Below are 21,895 nucleotides of genomic sequence, written 5' to 3' on the forward strand. Positions count from 1 at the left end.
GAAATGTGTGACCCATTTAACCCTTATAAATGTCTGGACTCCTATAGAATTCTCTATATAATATGAATGCTGGGTAGGTGCTTTGGTGCTCCATATAAGTGCAAGGTGAAAAGGGATGGGCGAATATTTTCACCGTGGAAATGATGCCTATAGACTGGTATGGCGTCATGCATCAAAAGAAAAATGTCCAAAAAATTTCGCCGCACATCAAAAAAATTTGACACCCATAGTCTATAATCGGCATAATCGGCGTCTGTGACATTTCGTCGGCAGCGTATTTTTGGCGAAATGGGTCAAATACGCCCAAGCCTAGCGTGCACCTTTTATGAATAGTCAGTCCAGGCTCGCTTTTGCATCCATTATAGTAATTTGCATTTTCACATTTTCCAAGTTTACCTGAATTCATTGTGAATAACACCTTTATTCAACACCTTCAGAATGATGAGGATTTATTATACGAATATCCTAGATTCAAAGGAAATGTGTGTTTTGTGTTGGAAACAGAACGTCAATTGAGACACAAGGAATGGCTTTGGAGATTTAATTGGGTACAGTAGTGAGGTGGGTTTGAGTCGTTTCTCCTTGAGTTTCTGTAAAGGTCACATTGGTCGTCACATTGGAGTTTGTTATGGTAATGAGGAGCTGGAGGAGAATTCTGGGGGCATTATATAGAGATTTATGGCTGCAAGATACACACAGATATTTTATTGGGCTATAAAAGACTATTGTGTATCTGTCCTGTCTCCTGGTGGGATTCACATTAAGGGGCAGATTCATTAAGGGTCGAATTTCGAAGTTAAAAATACTTCGAAATTCGACCCTCGAATTGAAATCCTTCGACTTCGAATATCGAAGTTGAAGGATTTAGCGCTAAACGTTCGTTCGATCGATCGAAGGATTTTAATCGAATCGAATCGAACGATTCGAAGGATTTTAATCCAACGATCGAAGGAAAATCCTTCGATCAAAAAAAGGTTAGCAAACCTATGGGGACCTTCCCCATAGGCTAACATTGACTTCGGTAGGTTTTATCTGCCGAAGTAGGGGGTCGAAGTTTTTTTTAAAGGGAAAGTACTTCGACTATCGACTATCGAATGGTCGAATAGTCGAACGATTTTTCGTTCGAATCGAAGTCGAAGGTCGTAGTCGAAGGTCGAAGTACCCAAAAAATACTTCGAAATTCGAAGTATTTTTCATTCGAATCCTTCACTCGAGCTTAGTGAATGGGCCCCTAAGTGTAGGAGTGGGGTTCAACAAAGAGCCACCTGCTCCCAGCATGCACCATCATACCCCTAGTTCAGTAATAGGCAAATACATTATAGGAATGCTGAGCAAGTGCCTACGTATATCCTCTTAACTCTAGGCTGATCCAATGGTAGATATGCTGCATTGGGCTTACAACTCTCATCAACTCAACCAGCTAAATCTAATATATCTAGTAAATGTATCTGGCTGAGGATGATGGGAGTTGGAAGGTCAATGCAGATGTTACTTACTTACCTAGCCTGGTTGGTTAAAGGGGATGTTAACCTTCCAAAAACTTTTTTTGATCTCAGGTTGTTCCCCAGAAATAAATACTTTTTTCAATTACTTTCCATTATTTCTTTTTTACCGTTTTTTTCAAAATCTAAGTTTAAAGTTGAATGTTCCTGTCTCTGGTGTTTGAGTCTGGCAGCTCAGTAATTCGGGTGCAGACTCTGAACTGTTACAATTTGCAACATTTAGTTGATACATTTAGTTGATACGATTAGTTGATACATTTAGTTGATACAATTAGTTGATACATTGAGTTGATCCATTTCTCAGCAGCATCTCTGGAATATCAGCAACTATTGTATCAATTCTAACAGCTGCCTGTAATGAAACTCAGGGATTCTGCTCAGCAGGGACAAAGATAGCAAATGTATCAACTGTATTAGAACAGTTTACAGGGTCGGCGACCCCCCCACCCAGAGCTGCTTTAGATGAAAAATGATATTTTAAACTTAAATATTAGAAAAACGGTGACACATAAAAAATAGAAAGTAATTGGAAAAAGTCTTTATTTCTGGTGATCTGTCTGAAACCAACTACGTGTTTGAAGGTGAACAACCCCTTTAAAGAAATATTACTCTCCTCTAGGTAAAGCTTTGAATAAAGTGTAATGGCATGTGGGAGCTAATTACCAGCACGGGAAATGTTTTTGATGAATTGTCCTCCGAGCGCTGACAGGCTGAAAGGACACTCAGTATCTCTGGCAGTAACTCACTAAAGAATTATACTGATTTAATTTCATTTATTTGCTGCAGAAACCTTCCAAGGACATCTTTTTGATTAAATTGATCAGGCCACATGAATATTTATAGGTATTTTCGTAAAAGCCATGTCATGAAAGTGACCCCCCTCTGAGAATTCTCTATGACATTTCTGGCTCAGCTCAGTCCTGGAATGAGGTCACTGCAATTATATTGTATCACAAAAGGATTGAATTAAAGAAGTACTTTATGAAATGCAGACAGGGGACTATTTCCTCTGCTTGTCACATTCATGACTTTTTATTCAAGTTACATCATTTTAACAACATGTATCATTCTTAAAAGGGGTTGTTCACCTTTAAATTAACCGTTAGTAAGATGTAGAGAGGGTTATTCTGAGACATTTTGCTATTGGTTTTCATTTTTTATTATTTGTGGTTTTTGAGTTATTTAGCTTTTTATTCAGCAGCTCTCCAGTTTGCAGTTTCAGCCACCTGGTTGCTAGGGTCCAAGTTACCCTACCAACCATGCATTGATTTGAATAAGAGACTGGAATATGAATAGGAGAGGCCTGAATCGAAAGAGGAACAATAAGAAGTAAAAATAACATTGAATTTGTAGCTTTACAGAGCATTTGTTTTTGGATGGGGTCATTGACCCCCATCTGAAAGCTGGAAAGAGTCAGAAGAAGAATAACTCAAAAACTATAAAAAAATAAACAATGAAGACCAACTGAAAAGTTGCTTAGAATTAGTCATTCTATAACATACTAAAAGCTAACTTAAAGGATTTGTGTCTGTTCTATGGCTGGGAATGTTTTTAGCAAAGATAAATATGTGATCCAGTTGTAGATTGCCCTTCCTTGAGAGATAAATTGCTGGCCCAATAGAACACTGAAAATCTACAAAAGTGTCCTTAACCTTAATCTGTGCACATGGAAAAAAAACATATTAGTATTAGGTTATTTAGCACTGACACAGGCTATTCTGGTGCAGTCATGTGATATAGGTCTAAAATACTTTATCATGAATGATTTGTATATATTATTGAATGGAAGAGGAGACCGTTCAAACCATAGAACATGTTCTTTGAATAGTTGCATCCATGCACCCAATGCAGCCTGATAGAAGGGGCTGGGGTAGTTACCCAAATATATTCTGTTATACACAATAGACACAGCTTTTCAGCAGTTAGTATTTATAGCAGTGAGAATCATGAAAACAAAATTCTGATTGGTTGCTTTGGGTTGCCCAGTTTTGTGAATTCCAAAGCAGTGAAGCACACTTCTACTTCAGTTCCAATTCACCGTTGCTCCACTCCAGTCGTTAAAGAATTTCAGGATATCCCTATGTGATCACTGGCTTATTTATTAGCAGATGAGTCATTCTGGCAGGCCCACCTGCTCTCATGTGAAGATATAATGGAAACCTGGAACAGAACAGGACTGGAGGTGGATGGGTTAGTGTATTACTAGATCTTTTATAAAAAGGAAGGGCTAAATGGGGGTAAAAAAAAAAAAGTATTATTTGTGAGTTTATCAAGTGTAGTGATGGATGACGTTGTTTTATATAAGAACTGTATAACCACATTACACAATTCACTAGTCCTTCATGCTATGACTGGGTTGGTGGAGAAGTTGGTCCTGTTTACACTGGGGCTTCCATGAGCAGTTTTGGAAAGGAGCACTGCTGGGATTTTAAGTAAGATGAAAGGGGGCAGCTTACATGAATGTCTTTATGAACTCGGATATATTGATGACACCATTGACATATTGATGACACCATTGACATATTGATGACACCATTGATATATTGATGACACCATTGACATATTGATGACACCATTGACATATTGATGACACCATTGACATATTGATGACACCATTGACATATTGATGACACCATTGACATATTGATGACACCATTGACATATTGATGACACCATTGATATATTGAAGACACCATTGACATATTGATGACACCATTGACATATTGAAGACACCATTGACATATTGATGACACCATTGACATATTGATGACACCATTGATATATTGAAGACACCATTGATGCCAACAAGCTATAAAGTCAATGGGTCCATTCAGCAACAAGAGCAACTCCATAGTGTGCTGGTGTGGGGTCACTGTTCTGCCACTGACAAACTCAGGTTATATCACTGAAACGCTCTAAAAGTTGGTAGCATAAACCCTGTAGCTTAACTAATAGGAAACTAATAGGAAATAGCCATTGTGACATGTGCATTTATTGATTCAGTTAAATGGGAAAGCTCATATTTCCATGGCACACACTAGGGTCAATAAGGGTGAACAACAGGAGTATGGCACAACTGTGTGCTTGGAATACCTCCCTCTTCATATGACAATAGGTTTTAACCCTTGTGCTACAAACAATAATAATACGTATATATATAATATATATAATACAGCTAATAAAAGAACAGGATGTTGTATTGTGTCTCTTCCAATGGCCATGCAGGGAAAATTGTACATAAGAGACACAGGGAATTTACAAAGGACCCGTAACAAATAAGCATAAACATTGACCCAACTTCTTCTGTGTAAGACTATGGGGGGAATTCACAAAAGTGTTGGGAACGAAAAAATGTCTTTAAAATGTCGTAGAAAGTGTCATAGCGACAGCCGACAAATTAGTGTCATTAAAAGTGGGCGTGGTTTTTTCGGCGCCACTTTTCCCGACATTTTTATGAATTACTCGTAAACTCATTTTTTTTTTACCGACAATTTTTCAGACACTTTCTCCAAAATGAAAATGTCGGTCAAATTGTCTTTTGAAAAGTCTTGGTAAATGTCTTTTGTACGATGAAAAGATATACGACATTTTAGAAAATTGTCGAACTTACGAGACATTCAGAGATGGTAACATCTGCCTTTGTGAATTTGCCGTTCGTACGACATTTTATAAATTTGTCGACCGCCACTTCTTGGTTACTTATTTTACCGACACTTTTGTGAATTCCCCCCTATGTGTTGTTCCTTTTTAATGTTGCTTTTTGTGAAAGATTTGTTTCAAGGGATTGGTAGAAGTCACAGTCATTGTATGAACCCACATGTACACATTGTACTTTTTCTGAATTGAACGGTGGATTATAGAAGAGATACATTTGTTTCATGTATCAACTTTTCTTTCCTAGCAGTTTGGAATATGGGGAAGGATTGAAAGAAAGGCTAACGGCACTAAAGCAATGGCGGCATGTGTGTGCCATAGATATGCTGGTCTAGAACATTTCATGAAGCCTGCTGGGTGTAACCTATAAAGACAATAATAGTAATAATAGTCCTGTATGTTGATAGCTAATGCTTGGCACAGTGTGGGACTTCTTGCACTTGGGTCACGCGAGGCAATGCCGACTGGCCTCCATACACTGCAACTGTCACATCCAGAGGAAGGGCCGAGCGACGATAAAAGAAAACAATCAGTTCTAATACAGAACAGGCAGATGTTTGTACCATTGCATAAGAACTGGCAGATGTGTGTCACTGACAGAATATGTCATTCCATAACCCTTTCAGGACCACATTCCCTACATAATACACTACATACAGTTACCAGGACCTGGATTTTTGTTCATGAACAGAACCTGCTGCAGAACCAACACCACCTCTTCAAAACCTCTCCCCGGGCAGTTGAATTATACCCTATCACCTCCCCAGCAGCTTAAAGGCTATAAATGTTGTTGTCACAATGCTTGTGTGTACCACTCAATAGACTTCAGTACTGTATGTTTTCTATAGAGCCTCCAAGTGCACAACAGAGTGTCTTCTTCCTATCCACATGGTCACTGGTACTTACTCATTACTCAGAACTCTACCAACCACTCTCAGGTACTATGTGGCTTTGTCTGTCATGTGTAAGTTCATTACACAACAGGTGCACAAGCACAGCCGCCTAATATAAAGAGACACATTCAAATCTTCAGTGTAAACAAATGACAGCAGCATTTTGGCAAGTGTGTATCCCCAGGCTGCAGTCACGGAGCTGTTTGTGTCCTGTGTCGGAGCAAAGGGCTGTTCCCTCATTTCCTTGGCTCAGACATTGTTGTTTTCCAGGCCCCTTTCCCTGAATCCACCACCCCCCAAATTGCTAGTGCCAAAAAATCTTTGGTTCCTGATCCTGTCTCTCTCTTTCTTCATCTCGACAACTGCTTCCTCCCCCAGTCTCTCTCTCTCTCTCTCTTTCTCTCTCTCTCTCTCTGTATATCTCTCTTTCTCTCTCACTATCACTCTTTCTCTCTCTCCCTCTCTCTTTATATCTCTTTCTCTCACTATCTCTCTCTCTCACTATCTCTCTCTCTCTCTCTCTCTCTCCCTCTTTCTATCTCTTATCTCTCTCTTTCTCTCTCTCTCCCCCCCTCTCTCTGTATCTCTCTCTCTCTCTCTCTCTCTCTCTCTCTCTCTGTATCTGTATCTCTCTCTGTATCTGTATCTCTCTCTTTCTATCTATCTCTATCTCTCTGTATCTCTCTCTCTCTCTTTCTATCTCTCTCTCTCTGTATCTCTCTCTCTGTATCTCTCTCTCTCTCTCTCTGTATCTCTCTCTGTATCTCTCTCTCTCTTTCTATCTATCTCTCTGTATCTCTCTCTCTCTCTCTCTGTATCTCTCTCTCTTTCTCTCTTTCTCTCCCTCTCTCTTTCTCCCCCCCCCCCTCTCTCCTCTGCGTTTAGTACTTTTACTGCTGTGTTTGTTCTTACTCAGACTCTTTATCTCATTACTTTCTCCATGGAGGCCATTTGCTTGAAAAGGCATTACACCCCCAAATCTATCTAAGGCTGAAATGGAAAATGTAACCATATACATACAGACAGAAGTGCACTTAAAGGGGTACCACAGCTTAAAATTATGATTTATTATAAAGGTAACTGGGGTTCTAAGTCAGTTTAGGAGTCTGGGTGCTGTATATCCCTGTACTTACTACTTGCCTATAGCACAGGACACAGAACTGCACTGCTCACTACCCTACTACAGGGTGCAGATTCCATGGCCCCAGGCACAGCAGGTAAGTGCTTGGACCATTGCACCAGTTAGTGCTCATGCACGTGTCTCTGAGCAGTGGTAAACAAGCCCTCTATTATTTTTTTGAATTAACAATGTTTGTTGTCCTGCTGCCTGGCCAACAGTTATGTGGTTTCTGGGGCCTAGCAAGCAGGCAGCAATTGGTCATTCCAATGGAAAATCAATAGCAGAGGGGCTCACCGTGGATATAAGAAAATCTTTACTACTCCAGAACCTACATATAAATGTTTAGGAGTTCCTCATCATATTCCAGCTAGGTTTTAAAAGGGCATTGCTATTTATTGGGGTAAATATTTAGATATAAGTACACCAGATAAGTACATTAGAATTAGTGTTTACTCGTGTTTATGAATCTGACATGGGTTAACACTGAGTAACACTAACACTGAGTAAACAGCTGCACAGTGTGTGTTTCTACAGCACTGATGGGGTTAAGGGTGGAAGAGAATGGTTTGCCTGTAGGGATCTGTATTTTGGCTATAATCTTCTCTGCGTGACCTCCTCCAATCCCCTCCTACGATTGTGTTTGGACTCCATGTCCATTTCCCAGCATCCTTCATTCTCATGGGTTCTGACATCATGCGGAAAGTATTCTCTATTTATCTTCTACTGAGATTACAATTGAAAAAATAAAAGTAATAATCCATCAGAGCCCACCATCCCATCCAAAGCAAGTGCATAGCACCATTGTCCTACTAATAGACAGGTGGCTGCTAAATTCTTACTGAACTACAACTCCCAGAATCCTTGCTAACCAAAAGCAGTTCAGCATTCCAAGAGTTGCAATTCAGCAAATTCTGGAGAGACACAGGTTGCAGATAAACAAAGGGTGATTTTACAGGGATCAGTCATATGGGCAGCAGGGATTATTGTAGAGAAATGGTACGTTAAGTAGCAATAGTGATTTGAAACAGTCAGGGCCAATAAAAAGAGCACAATTAGGTTTATATTAAACAGTAGTGGGGCCTCATGTTGGAATGATCTCATTAGTAACCTGTTTGGAAGTAAAACATATAATGGTCATTAAGTAACAGTCGTTAACAGATATTTCCACTATATATTGTAGCGATATGCAGATTTACTGATGATGCTGAACAGCAGTTTTTACCCGAAGCCTTATTTACTAGATACAGTATGCAGGGCAGAATGCAAGAGCAAATAAATGGGCATAAACATCTTGCTTTTTGCAGTTTGCCTGTTTGTACCCATAGGCACATGCGTTCTTGAATGGAACCTTGGACAACCACTATCTTGCACATTAATATATGATGGAGCTGAATACTTACAGTCTGCCTTTTGCAGGAGTTAAGTACAGGGGGGCGTTGCACCAAACTAAGCAGCAGCCCACATCACACTGAGCATGTGCACAGTCTTGGTCTTGCAAAGATGTATAACAAAGTTACAAGATGGCAGCCCCCTGTGGCCAACTTTGAAAACATAAATCATTTGTTTGATTAGGCTTGTGGTGCAGTAAGTTTATGTTTAGTATACAAAATACAGCATTTCTGGCCTTCTTCTATTTTACACTTTACTTCCCCTTTAAGGAAACATCATTGAATGGGCCCTTCCAAACTTTGTCCCTGCGCAGAATAAAAGCCAAATTACTAGAAGAACGAAGATGGGTTTTAGAAATGGTATTTATCAATAGAGTCTCACAAGAAGCTTTATTGCTGGATTAGCATGGGTATAACATGGGTATATTATGGGTATATTATGGGTATATCGGTTTCCCTTGATTATCTCTTTCTGTATCAGATACATATTATATTGTCTGACAAAGTTCCTCAAGTACAAACGCCTTGTGACTTGTCTGGGATCTTTAATTCACTCACTTACATGTTTCTCACTGTCAGTTTTCCAGCCACTCCTGTAATAATAAGTAGAATTTGCTGCACAAATCATGGAAACCAACCAGAAAGTTATTTATAGATCCCGAGTCTCCGGGGGACCAGGCCAATTTAGCCTCTCAGTGAAAATAGTCGAGGCGGGGGGGGCTCTTCTTAAATGTCTGAGCGTTTCCCTGAATATTTAGGCCAGAGGCAGAATGTCATCTAATCTAAAAAGTGGCTGCACATCTTCTTCTTCCTCTACCGGTACAGTCTGCACCGCACACTTTGCTCAACTCCCTTTCTATATTAGAAATTTCCTATAAAACAGAGGCCAGAAAAAGCCCTAATTAAATCCACTCTCTTGTTTAAATTTCTATGTAAATAAGTTACAGGTATGTAGCTGCCCTGGGTATGTGGGTTATTAAGTCAAATAATCAGTATAGATTCTCATTCACAGAACCAAAATAAAATCAGTGAATTTGTCTCTGCCTGGATGGAAATATTTTTTAAATATTTTTATTTATCTCTCTCTCTCTCTCTCTCTCTCTCTCTCTCTCTCTATATATATACACATATATATATAAAATAGGATTCCCCACCAAATGCTCTAAAAAAAACCCTCAAAACATTTCAATATTCTGATTTGTTTTTAATATTCCACTTGTGGCATGGCTAAATCATTCCTAAACCTATAGCCTGGCCATCATATGGAAGGTATAAAAAGGACCAGGCTTCTCTTATATCTGACAGCTGTGTTGCACGGTAAGGCCCCAGGGGTTTAAATTGGCCAGAGGATATGTTAGCTCCTCAGAGCATCCAGTATGGCAGCTCTAATATATATATATATATATATAATAATCTACCCTGCCTATTATAAAATATAAGGATATTATAAGTCACCAAGAAGTTGGCTTATCATATGAGGTGACTTCTAATATTATATTTTACAAAAGGGGTACATTATTTATTATAATGCCATTGTTTTAGCAAGTCATGTGACGTACATAACATCACTAAGCACAAATTATAACTGATAACTGACTTTCTTACAGTGTTGAGGTCCTATGTTTTATCTGCAAGGAGTTCTCCTTGAGTCTGCATGTGTTTTCTCCAAAACTCCAAAAACATAGAGGTAGTGAATTAGCTTCTAATAAAATTGGTCATAATGTATGTATGTGATAGGGACCCTACACTGATACAGGGACCAATGGAATGAATGATGAATTAGTGAGTATGTGATGTTTAGTCTAGCACTGGTGAATATGTCAGTGCCATATAAATAATAATAACAATTGAGCACTCTATTCAAAGATTCCTCTTAAACTATGTTTATTATAAATTATACGAAGATAAATCTTATAGAAACCATCTTTGTATACCTCATAACTCATTATATTGTGAGGAGCTACAGTTAGAGGCTACTAACACTAGTTGGTAAGAGATTAATCCCTGGTGAGCAGGTATGTGATCTACAGTTTTTTGGATATATTTCTTTAAAAAGGTGACTTTTCTATTGAGATAAAAAAAAACGAACTGAATTGAAACAGAGAAGTCTTCATAATAATAAGAAGAAGAGAGTTTTACAGTGCAGGAAGATGAGATAAAAGGTTTTGAGATGTAAAAAAGTTGTTGAGGTTGATGGTGAAATGATGGGGTGTCCATTAGTCCTTCCTTAGATATAACTCAGAAATAAGTGTTGTGATGCCTGGAAGACTCTAAGAAGTGTTTTCCCGTTTGGCCATGGAAACATTTCATAACCTCTTTTTGAGTTAAGAAAAACTAAGAGGCCAACATGGCTACCAACATCAAAAAAAATCACAGGATGACTGATCATCTCCACATCTACCTTAGCCCAGTGGCAAGCAATAAACTTGAAATGAACTACCAATCTGTACACTCCTGAGATAAAGCAACAATATCAGATCTCCAAATCCTTCTCCGGAATTCTGTGGCTGACTGGGAAATAGGACAGAATGTAGGGCACTTCTAATCTGAGAGGAAAAGCTTGCAGAGAGGAGCTGAGAGACACTAGGGGGGTCATAACAGACAGATGGAGGCTAGAGAAAACTCTCAGACAGTAAGGTTAGGCTCAATGGCACTCTTGTTTATCATTAGAGACAGATTGAGGTAACATTATAAGCTTGACTACACTAGGAAAGGGCATATTAACCTGAGCACTAAAGTCATTTCAGTGGGTAATGTTCTAATGGCATTTCTTAAGTAAAAATTGTAGTGGCCTCCACAGCTTCTGTCGGTGGGCAATGTCCTAAAATCACCTTATCAATGAATTGTAGTGACCCCAGGACTGGACAGGCATTCTGTAGATTCTGGAAAATGCCAACGGGCAGCTCTTAGATGCCACAGACAGTCATTAGTCATTGGGCTCATGGGGAGGCTGTATGGGCCTCTAGGTACTTGAAATGGAGGGCCTAATTTTAATCACAGTTAACATCTTTGTGACCCTTACAGTTTCTGCCTGTGGGAATGAACCTTTTGCCTAAACTATGAATTGTAGTGACCCCTCAGCTTATTTGTGTTCTTTGGCCCAAAGCAGAGCAGGTATAATGCGACCTACAGGTATAATGAGATAAATCAGTTACCACTATGGGATGGTCTCTGTTAAATGATGGAAGGTTTAATGCAGTGGGACAGCAGAGAAATTGCAGCTACATGCATATAAAATTATAAATGGCTAACTCCAAAGTTTAACTCTCCAAATTATGGCTTATCTACCTACAGTTGGCTGCTCCCCAATACATTTGCCCATGTGCTGAGGGTAACACTTCAAGAACAACGTGTAGGCGCTGAGGCTAATATTTCAAGAATAATCAATGAGTGCTGAGGGTAATACTTTTAAGAACAACCAATAGGTGCTGAGGGTCAAAATAATTCAAGAACAACCAGTGGGCCACAGGATGGACAACATCTCATGCCTAGATCTCCAAACTGAAATGAATGAATGAATATACTTTTAGGGAAATTCAAATTCAATTTGGTGTAGATGCTTATTTGCATTTCTGGATTCTCATGGAATTATAGACGCAGAACTGTTATGACAATATTTTTATACTTCTGTAACATGACCATGTTTTTAACAAGATTGGCTTGAACCCAGGAACTCTGAAGACCCCCTTGTCTCATGTTAAACGTACAAACAGGGATAGGGGTGAAATTTAAAACCACCGTTTGTATTGCTGTCGATCTGCCGTATACAGATACCGTTTGTAGATGCCTTTTAAATCCTAATGACAGTTTCTTAAATTAGCCCATGTGACGTTATGTCTGTTATTGTACAATCTGCCGTCGCACAGTTGACTTCCTGGAGGAAGGCGGCAGTTTATAGAATTACTATAACTCACTACAGACACAGAGCCAGAATAATGATACAAAGTGAACGCTTTTCCCCAATGGTTTCCCCGTCACAGGACATACCATCAATTACAATATAGTAGGGATGCACCGAATCCACTATTTTAGATTCAGCCGAACCCCCGAATCCTTCTCGAAAGATTCGGCCGATTACTGAACCTAATCCTAATTTGCATATGCAAATTAAGGTTGGGAAGGGGAATCCTGCAGAATCCTACCTTTTTCAGATGGATTCGCCAAATTTGGATTTGGCGAATCCTTCTGAAAAAGGCAGGATTCTGCCTTTTTCAGAAGGATTCGCCAAATCCAAATCCTGCTGAAAAAGGCAGAATCCTGGGCGAAATCCAAAACAAATCCTGGATTCGTTGCATCCCTATTACAGAGTATAGATTTGCGCCCCAATCCTTCGACTCAAGTAGGAAACTCCTTCGCAGTTGTGTCCAAAGATGGAAGATCCTGCACTGAAACATGCAGTGACGCTTTTTCTTTGCTGTACAACCTTGAGAAATGAATCCCTGGGAATCTGCTGAGACAGAATCTACCCAAGAAGAGCAGTTTTAACCTCTTAAAGACTCCCTCTTCATTACGGTATGTAGGAACTATATGTAAGACGTGCCCTAGTGCTACGTACTTACTGTTGGACTGCAAATGGATTTCAGAGATTTCAGTGCATTTGCAGCACAAAGCGCCCCTGCAGTTAGGCCTTATCATAGCTCAGGGGCTCCGGCGCTGGAGGAGTTAAACCTAAGACAATCTAATTGCGATGTTTCATTAGAAGAGCGTCTCAGCCGCTCCAAGCTTTTGTGTTTTATTAATTGGAAAATTGATCTGGTTAAACCCTGGGGAGGGATTCAAGCACTTACCCTCAAAGTGCTCAACCACTGCTTAGGGCTGCGTAACCTCATTGCACTTGTTGTGTGCGCAACCAATTTGTTTTATCTTTCAGCAGCTGTTGTGATGCACCATAGGCACCAGCTACAGATTACCCACCGCTCTGACTTTCTGTTGAATGCAGTTAAATGAATATGTGTGTATATTTAGGACACTGGTCGCATTTATTTTCACCAGGGCTTGGCTGCATTTGGCCTTTGCTTCATATAAGCCTGCTACAGCTGGATGCATAGTTTTGGGACATGTATAATGGAACAAGCAGGGCTGGTCGGCAGATCACATACTGATGCCGGTTTCAGTGCAGTTAACACATTTTTTGTGGATAAAGTAAAATGGTAGTGCATTTACCCAGATTTCACTGAGATCAGGCAGCAGCTAATGCAGTATATCAGCTCGGCTCGGCCTTATGGATTTAATAAATATTCATTCAGGGGGTAAAACCAATACATAAGCATCCCTCCTATATATATATATATATATATATATATATATATATATATATATATATAGCTATCTATATCTATACATTCAATCTACTTTATTTGTCATTGTGATTGAAATTAGTGTTTGTCCACTTCTGAGTTGCTACAGTAATGCAAATGCAACGTAGTGCAGTCAAGACCCCGATACCCACAATGTTGTGCATGTCGCCTGCGTTAAAGAAAAAAAACCCTGAAATGCGGCGAATTTAACATTTGTGCCTGGCGAATAAATGCGACCATCGCTAGTTAGGAGGAGTAACTAGATATAACTGGGACAACAAGGCAGCAAATTCTTTTGTAGGCCCTCAAAATGTCTAGAAGTTGACCTGTTTTACCAATATTTATTGAGATTGTTTATTAATTAAGGCCTTGTGGGTCCCCTATAACTCATGGGGCCCCCTTAAGCCGCAGGGTCTGATTCCTCTATAGTTCCACCCCTGGGTCTGTTAATCATCTGGCTACTGGTGCATGTTTTCAATAGTCAGAACCGGTAATGCAAAGAATAGAAAAAACTCTCCTTTCTGTGGCAATTGTATTTCTTAATGTGACCAGTGGTAACAGTTTATTAATATCACTATTATCGTTATGTCTTCTAGAATAGTTTTGTCACGAGTTTCCCTTTAAGTTGCAAATAAATGCCTCATTAAATAGGATTAAAATGGAAGATTTCCATGTATACACAATGAAATGCTAATTACTTATAGGCGAAACAGTTCCGCATTTAAATGATTCCATATACAGTTATTTTGCTCTAATAAAAGGAAATATCTTTATTTCTAATGAATTTTCAAAAGTGCATGTTAAAGTGAGCTCAGTGTGAAGGGATCAGAGGTCAGTGAGGGTCTATTTGTCCCACCACAGAGGGGCTGAAAAATCAGTAAATATCTGACTGAGATAAGGAGCAGCCCCGCATTTTAATAACTGTGAGGATTACTTAGGAAAGAACAGCCGCCTCTCATCTCTCCGCAGCTTTAACTAAGGCCCCTGAAACTCCCCTTCTCTTACATTCCTTAGCAGACTACAGAACCTACAGATATAGGATGGAACAAGCAAAGCTCAGAGCTGCACACTAAGGGCTCTAACAAACAAACGTTTTTAGCTGCGCTCCCCTGCGTTCCAGTTTCATGCGTTCAACTGCAGGGGAGCACAGGAGTAGACGCACTGAAAAAAGGAAAAATGCAACATGCTGCATCCCAACCTGCAACTGTGTGAGTCCAGCCCATTGAAAAGAATTCAGTGCATCTATTCCTGTGCTCCCCTGCGGCTGAAACCGGAATGCACCCCCTTACCCCCAATTCAGTCAACAAGTGCTCATCAATTATGTGCGTAAGTGTGTCTGTGTGTGTCAGTATGGGGGTCAGTGCTTTCATTATCTCCTGTGTAGGATAAATGCGTTGAGGCACATTTATCAAGGGTTGAATTTCGAGGGTTAATAAACCCTCAAATTCGACCCTCAAAGTTAAATCCTTCAACTTCAAATATCGTATTCGAAGGATTTAGCGCAAATCCTTCGATCGGTTGACCGAAGTAAAAATCGTTCGATCGAACGATAAAATCATTCGAATCGAACGATTTTAGGCGATTGATCGAAGGATTTTTCTTCGATTAAAGAAAATAAAACTTAGAAAAGTGCTGGGGAAGGTCCCCATAGGCTAACATTGCACCTCGGTAGGTTTAAAGTGGCGAAATATGAAGTTGAAGTTTTTTTTAAAGAAACAGTACTTCGATTATCGAATGGTCGAATAGTCGAACGATTTTTAGTTCGAATCGTTCGAGTTGAAGGTCGTAGTAGCCAATTCGATGGTCGAAGTACCCAAAAAAATACTTTGAAGTTTTTTTCATTCGAATCCTTCACTCAAGCTTAGTTAATGTGCCCCATTGTGTATCCCAGCTAGAGGTGGGAAGAAACTCTAAATAAAACATTCTTACAGTAGGGTTACACTTGGACAACATGTGTTTCCCCCTAGAGTAGACAGAAAACATTAGTAGAACTTCAACACAAGGTTCAGTTCCAATGTTTCACCTGGGAAAACTGGAATTGTCTTTTTGTCATTTGATATATAGATATATAGAAATATACTGTATGTTCTAAGAGCACATGTAGCACCTTGAGACCTGCCAAAGCTTTTACCTATAACATGTTATCTGGATATATTGGGATTCAGTGGGGTATGTTCAGTCTGTATCCTCCTCTTCCAGCGAGACCCCATAAAAAAGCCAGTCAATGGGTGCAGCTTATATAGGTGAAAGATCTAGGGGCACATTTACTTAGCTCGAGTGAAGGATTAGAATGAAAAATACTTCAAAGTATTTTTTTGGCTACTTCGACCATCGAATTGGCTACTTCGACTTCGACTTCAAATCGAATGATTCGAACTAAAAATCGTTCGACCATTCGAAAGTCGAAGTACTGTCTCTTTAAAAAAAACTTCGACCACCTACTTCGCCACCTAAAACCTACCGAGCACCAATGTTAGCCTATGGGGAAGGTCCCTATAGGCTTTCCTAGCATTTTTTGATCAAAGGAAAATCGTTCGATCGGTGAATTAAAATCCTTCGAATAGTTCAATTCGAAGGATTTAATAGTTCGATCGAGCGATTTTTCTTCGATCGTTCAATGTTAGCCTATGGGGACCTTCCCCAGCACTTTTCTAAGTTTTATTTATCAAAATCCCAAAAATTCTGATCATTTTCTGACGAAATCCGCTCACATTTTTTTACCCTTATTTATCAATACATTTTCCCTACGGGTAAAAACTTGATAAAATTGTCACCAAATTGAAATCATACAAATTTTTTTGATTTGACACCTGAAAACTCCGATTTTTTTCGGATTATTTCCAGAAAACCGCCACATTTTTGGATTATTGCACAAAACCCAGCGCAGATCAGGATATCTTCAGAACTTCTCCCTTATTGATTTCTACATGAACTCAGCAGGTCTGATTTGGAGTACTTTTTTCTTCGGACTTTTACCACCCTCGGGGTTTAATAAAAAAAAAATTTCATGAAAAATTCTGATTTTATAGTAAAATTTGGACTTTAATAAATAACCCCCAAAGAGTTGCTTCCCTCTGCTGCTGCAAAATTGCAATGATGTGAAACAGTGAAAAATTTGCGAAATGCATTGAAGTCAATGGGCGTCAAAAATTTTGACGCACGTCAATTTCGACACGAGCGACAATTTTTATATGTAACTATTTTGGTCCAAATGCATTAAAGTCAATGAGCGTCCGAATCATTTTAAAACACGACAATTTTTATTTGGTTGCGGCCGATTTTTCGCCGGTGAATCTTCGCCGCTGTTAATTTGCTTGCGGTGAAACGTGGAAATTTGCAGGGAAATCATGACTACCGAATTTATTCGCCTATCACCACCCATCACAGTATCAATATTAATATATAGTTTATCAGAATCAGATTAATCACTGCCAAATACATACTTGATACAACAGGAATAAAGGTGACTCCAAAAGAAACAGTTAAACAGTTAGAGCAAATTAAATGAGCTTAAAAAGGTTTTTTTTGGTCCTGTGCCACAAATCTAAGATCAAGGTATCGAATTCAATCATCTGTAATCATCTGTAAGTGGCTATATTTGGAATTAGCCACGTGGAATTTTTATGAATTGACGTCAATTAAAGTCAAATTGGTGAAACGCGCACATTTGCAGCGATTTTGCGCCTGGTGAATAAATTTGCCCATCACTATACTGTATATCCAGATGTCTTAATGCTGCGCAGCTGTTATTCACGTACATTATTCTCTTTCTTTATGACACTGGGCTGTGACCTAAGGGCAGAGACACATACTGCGATTCGGGGAGATTAGTCGCCCGGCAACAAATTTCCTCTTCTTCGTGCGACTATTCTCCCTGAACTTCCTTCCCCCTGCCTTCTTGCTGACTAGAATATAAATCACCAGCGGGATGGCACTCGGAGTGCTTCGTTTTCCGAAGTCGCCCAAGCTTTCCACATGAGGCAACTTCGGGTGACTCCGGAAAACGAAGCGCACCGATTTCCATCCCCCCGGCAATTTAGGAGGCATTTCGGGGAGATTAGCTGCTCTAAAGAAGAGGAGATTTGTCTCCGGCCGACTTATCTCCCCGAATCTGCCCGTGTGTCTCTGCCCTAAATAGTCATATGAGCAGTATCATGGAAAATATTTTGTCTTGTCCATTGAGTTTTATTGGTTTTGCCAAGATCATTTAATTGGCTATTGCAGTGATTGTATAAGGCCCTTCTACCCTTGGCTACTTCGACCTTCGACTACGACTTCGAATCGAATGATGCGAACTAAAAATCGTTAGACCATTCGATAATCGAAGTACTGTCTCTTTAAAAAAAACTTCGACCACCTACTTCACCACCTAAAACCCTTCTCATGCCCCTGCCTAAAGCTGAGCCCCTACATACATACTCCATAGGTTTAAAATCAATCCCCTGCCCTCCAAATAAACCACGGTTGCTTTAGTAGTGTGCCGCATTTATATACAGGTCAGGGGACCACAAATTGACTCAAGGAGCCTGACCTAATTCCTAGGAAGCAGAGGGGAGGCGTCTGTGGATAAATCTATATAAAATGTCCCAGGCAGTTAGGAGACATGGCTCCTGGGAATAATACAGCCCGGTCTTGTCTAACTCTGCTTTCCTTTGATATCATCCTGCATTTTGTATGATGGGAAATAAATAAAATAAAAAAAACCTTTTGCCTCAATGTAAAATGATTCAGTTGCTCCAATTTCCGTCTCACAATCATAGACAGATACGTCGTTTAGTTACTGGAGGTTCTGACTGAATCCCCAACGACCCGACTGAGCCCTGTCAGCGCAAAGAATTAGATCATTAATATTTTAACTTGAAAATCCCAACACTAAACCCAACACATACACTATAATAAATGTGATATTTATCATATACAATGCATGGGACCAGGAGTTATTTCTGTGATGAGGAGCCTTAAAGGGAATGTCAGCCCAAAAAATATTTCTTTTCCCAATAAAAGAAAACATAATTCCAAGCAACTTTGCAGTATACATTCATTGCCATTTTTCTATGGTTTCAAGTTATTTGTATACGTTTTGCTACTGAAAGCCAGTGTTTGTCCCTTTCTATTCTCTGTACAAGTATTATTTCCTTTTTCTGTGTAATAATAAAACAGTCGCTTGTATTTGATCCCAACTAAGATATAATTAATCCTTATTGGAGGCAAAACTATTGGCTTTATTTAATGTTTATGTGATTTTAAGTAGACTTAAGGTATGAAGTTCCATTATCCAAAAAACCCCAAGTCCTCAGCATTCCTGATAACAGGTCTCATACCCATAATGCATTTATATATATATATATATATGTGTGTACTCTTTCAAATTTAATATTTGCATAATGTGGAATTTCAAAATATTTCTACAAATAAGAATTTGCAGTTGTAATGTTTTATATTAGAGACAGCAAGGCATTTCCATGTAAACTGTATTTATGTTAATTTAGACAAAATATTTTTCGGAACACTTGCCCTTTTAATTTTCTTTTTTTAATCCGGATTAGCTTTCCCATTAGTCAAAAATAAAGGAAGAAGGCGCACACCCTTTTAAATTAAATTACAGGGTGCTAATCCATAGGTGACTCCCCATAAGGGTCTCCATGTAATATGTAACTGCTGCAAGGAATGGATAGCACACCCGATTTGAAAAAGCCAAAATTAATTTATTACAAAAAAGAAAAAAATCTAACAGAAAAAAATACACAAAACAAAAACATAATGAGCCCAACGCGTTTCGACCTTAAGGGTCTTCATCAGGGGCACAAAAATTAACAGAAAATCAAAAAGGCAGCTTTCCCATTAGAACCTTCTGAATACAGCTGAGAAGATCAAATACATCCACTGTCTCCCTCTACTGTTAAATAGATCACATTGCCCTTTAAAAAGCCAGATAGGAATATATTGAGGAGAAAAAAGGAAAACGAAATAGACGCAGTTGAGAGCAAAACATCCGCTGCTTTGTGTTAAATGCATGTCAGGTATTGGCAGAGCTTACACTCTTCACCCCAAATTTGAATTAACCTTAAGGGGCTGTTGGACTGCCCTTAGTGTTTTGCTGTAATCAAGAGATTTACTACCAGAGCTCAGTACATGGATTAATTCATCTTTTATAAAGCAGTAATATATATCCCAGCAGTTTCCCTTAATCTGTGTCCCTGCTTTTATGTCTAGTCAATGCTTAATCCTAAAACCAATCCCCCTCGGATCTGGGATTAGAGAGTCATTTGGCAGATTATAACAGCAGGAGGTAAAAGAAAAAGGGGGTTTAAACCGCAGAACTTTAACTCTATGGATTCATGATAAAAGCACAATAAAATGGCAATTTCTGAAAGCAAAATATGTAATTCCGCATCTTTGGATGTTTTACATTGGTACCAATGAAGGAGGAATCTTACTCGCCATTCGTATGGGATTTTTCTGCTTTCCTTTGAATAGTATTTTATTCTGTGGAATTAGAATGGGTACATAGGCCTGGGATGATGAGGAGTAGATGAAAATTTGCAAATTTCCAGCAAAAAACGCGAAACGGCGAAAATTTGTGAAAAATCGTGAAATCAGAAAGTTCACGTAAAAATCGAACGTTTTCACGAAAAAATAGAGGAATTCGAACATTTTCACGAAAAAATCTAGCAATTCGAACGTTTTCACAAAAAAATTGAGCGATTCATACATTTTGACGCCGGCGAATTTTCGCAGGAGATTCGCGAATTTATTCGCTGGTGTCGAAACATGGAAATTCGCAGCGAATTCGTGCCAGGCAAATATTCACCCATCACTAATGATGAGTGCGATAAATGATTGTTTTCATGAAAAAATAGTGCCATTCAGACGTTTTCACTAAAAAAAATCGAGCAATTCGATGGTTTTCACTTAAAAATCGAACATTTTTGCACTGCCGGGTGATGCTGATTCAGTTAATGACTATAAGAGGGACTTGGATGATTTCTTTTCTCTGACTTCTCTGACTTTGCGCATCTTTGATATCAATATGAGACTAACACATATGTTGCATTTACTTATATATTCCATGCTCAAAGCCAGGGGCGTAACTACAGAGGAAGCAGACCCAGTGGTTGCAGGGGGACCAGGCAGTATAGGGGCCCCATGAGGCCCTCATTCATATACAATTTCAATAAATATTGGTCAAACAGGTCAATCTCTAGACATTTTGGGGGCTGAAAAATAATTTGCTGTGGGGCCCAGTAATATCTAGTTATGCCACTGGTCAAAGCTCATGTGTTTTGGTTCCGCAGGGGGCCCGAAAACTGTTAGTATGGGTGGGTGGCATATTATACTTCAATGTAATTCCCAGTCCCGTGGGGACGACACAAAAAAGCAGTCATAGGATTTAGTCTGCACAAAATAACATATTTGGATGGGAAGGCACATCAGAGTAAGTGGTAACTTTGACAAGTAATCAACAATGTCCATCTGCTTCTATAACATTGTACTAAACTCTCTATAATTAAATTCAGAACTTTATTCTAACTGCCTGAGACTCTATGTTTCCTCAAGGCCACTACTTTTGTTTGCAGGGGCCACTAAGGATATAAAGTCTGTTGTAAATACTCTAGAGACCAGTTTGTGCTTTAGTCTTTCTCACTACTAAGAATGGTCCTTACAACCCCACGTCCATGAGGCCTTAACGATCCAATCAGGATATTAGATCTAATTCCCCAAAGCAAACTTTTACTTTCCACAGAGTTTGTTTGACTTTAGAGGGCTGGTCTGCAACAAATAGTCACACAGCAGTAATTATCCACTCCAATTAGCACGTTATATTCCTTGCTATATATTGCAATTAGGACGTTCACTCTTATAGTTATTAAGGTTAACGAGGTATTGATGATTTGTTTTTTGTGTATTCACAAATGAACTGCATTATAATTATAAATATAATTCTGCCACTCGTAGGAGAGCTCTTCTGGGATCACATAGAGTGCAAAAGATGAAGGCTTTAATATTAACTACAAGTCTATCAATTTACTGCTTATTGTTG

The 21,895-nt window shown here is 39.1% G+C and overlaps 1 protein-coding gene across 5 annotated transcripts in view; it reads left to right on the forward strand.

The window, feature by feature from the left end:
• Positions 1–21,895, forward strand: part of nova1.S (neuro-oncological ventral antigen 1 S homeolog) — a 59,834-nt gene that overhangs the window by 26,164 nt on the left and 11,775 nt on the right. The window lies entirely within an intron of this gene.

This window comes from Xenopus laevis, chromosome 8S, assembly GCF_017654675.1.
Source record: "Xenopus laevis strain J_2021 chromosome 8S, Xenopus_laevis_v10.1, whole genome shotgun sequence".
Taxonomy (NCBI): Eukaryota; Metazoa; Chordata; class Amphibia; order Anura; family Pipidae; genus Xenopus; species Xenopus laevis.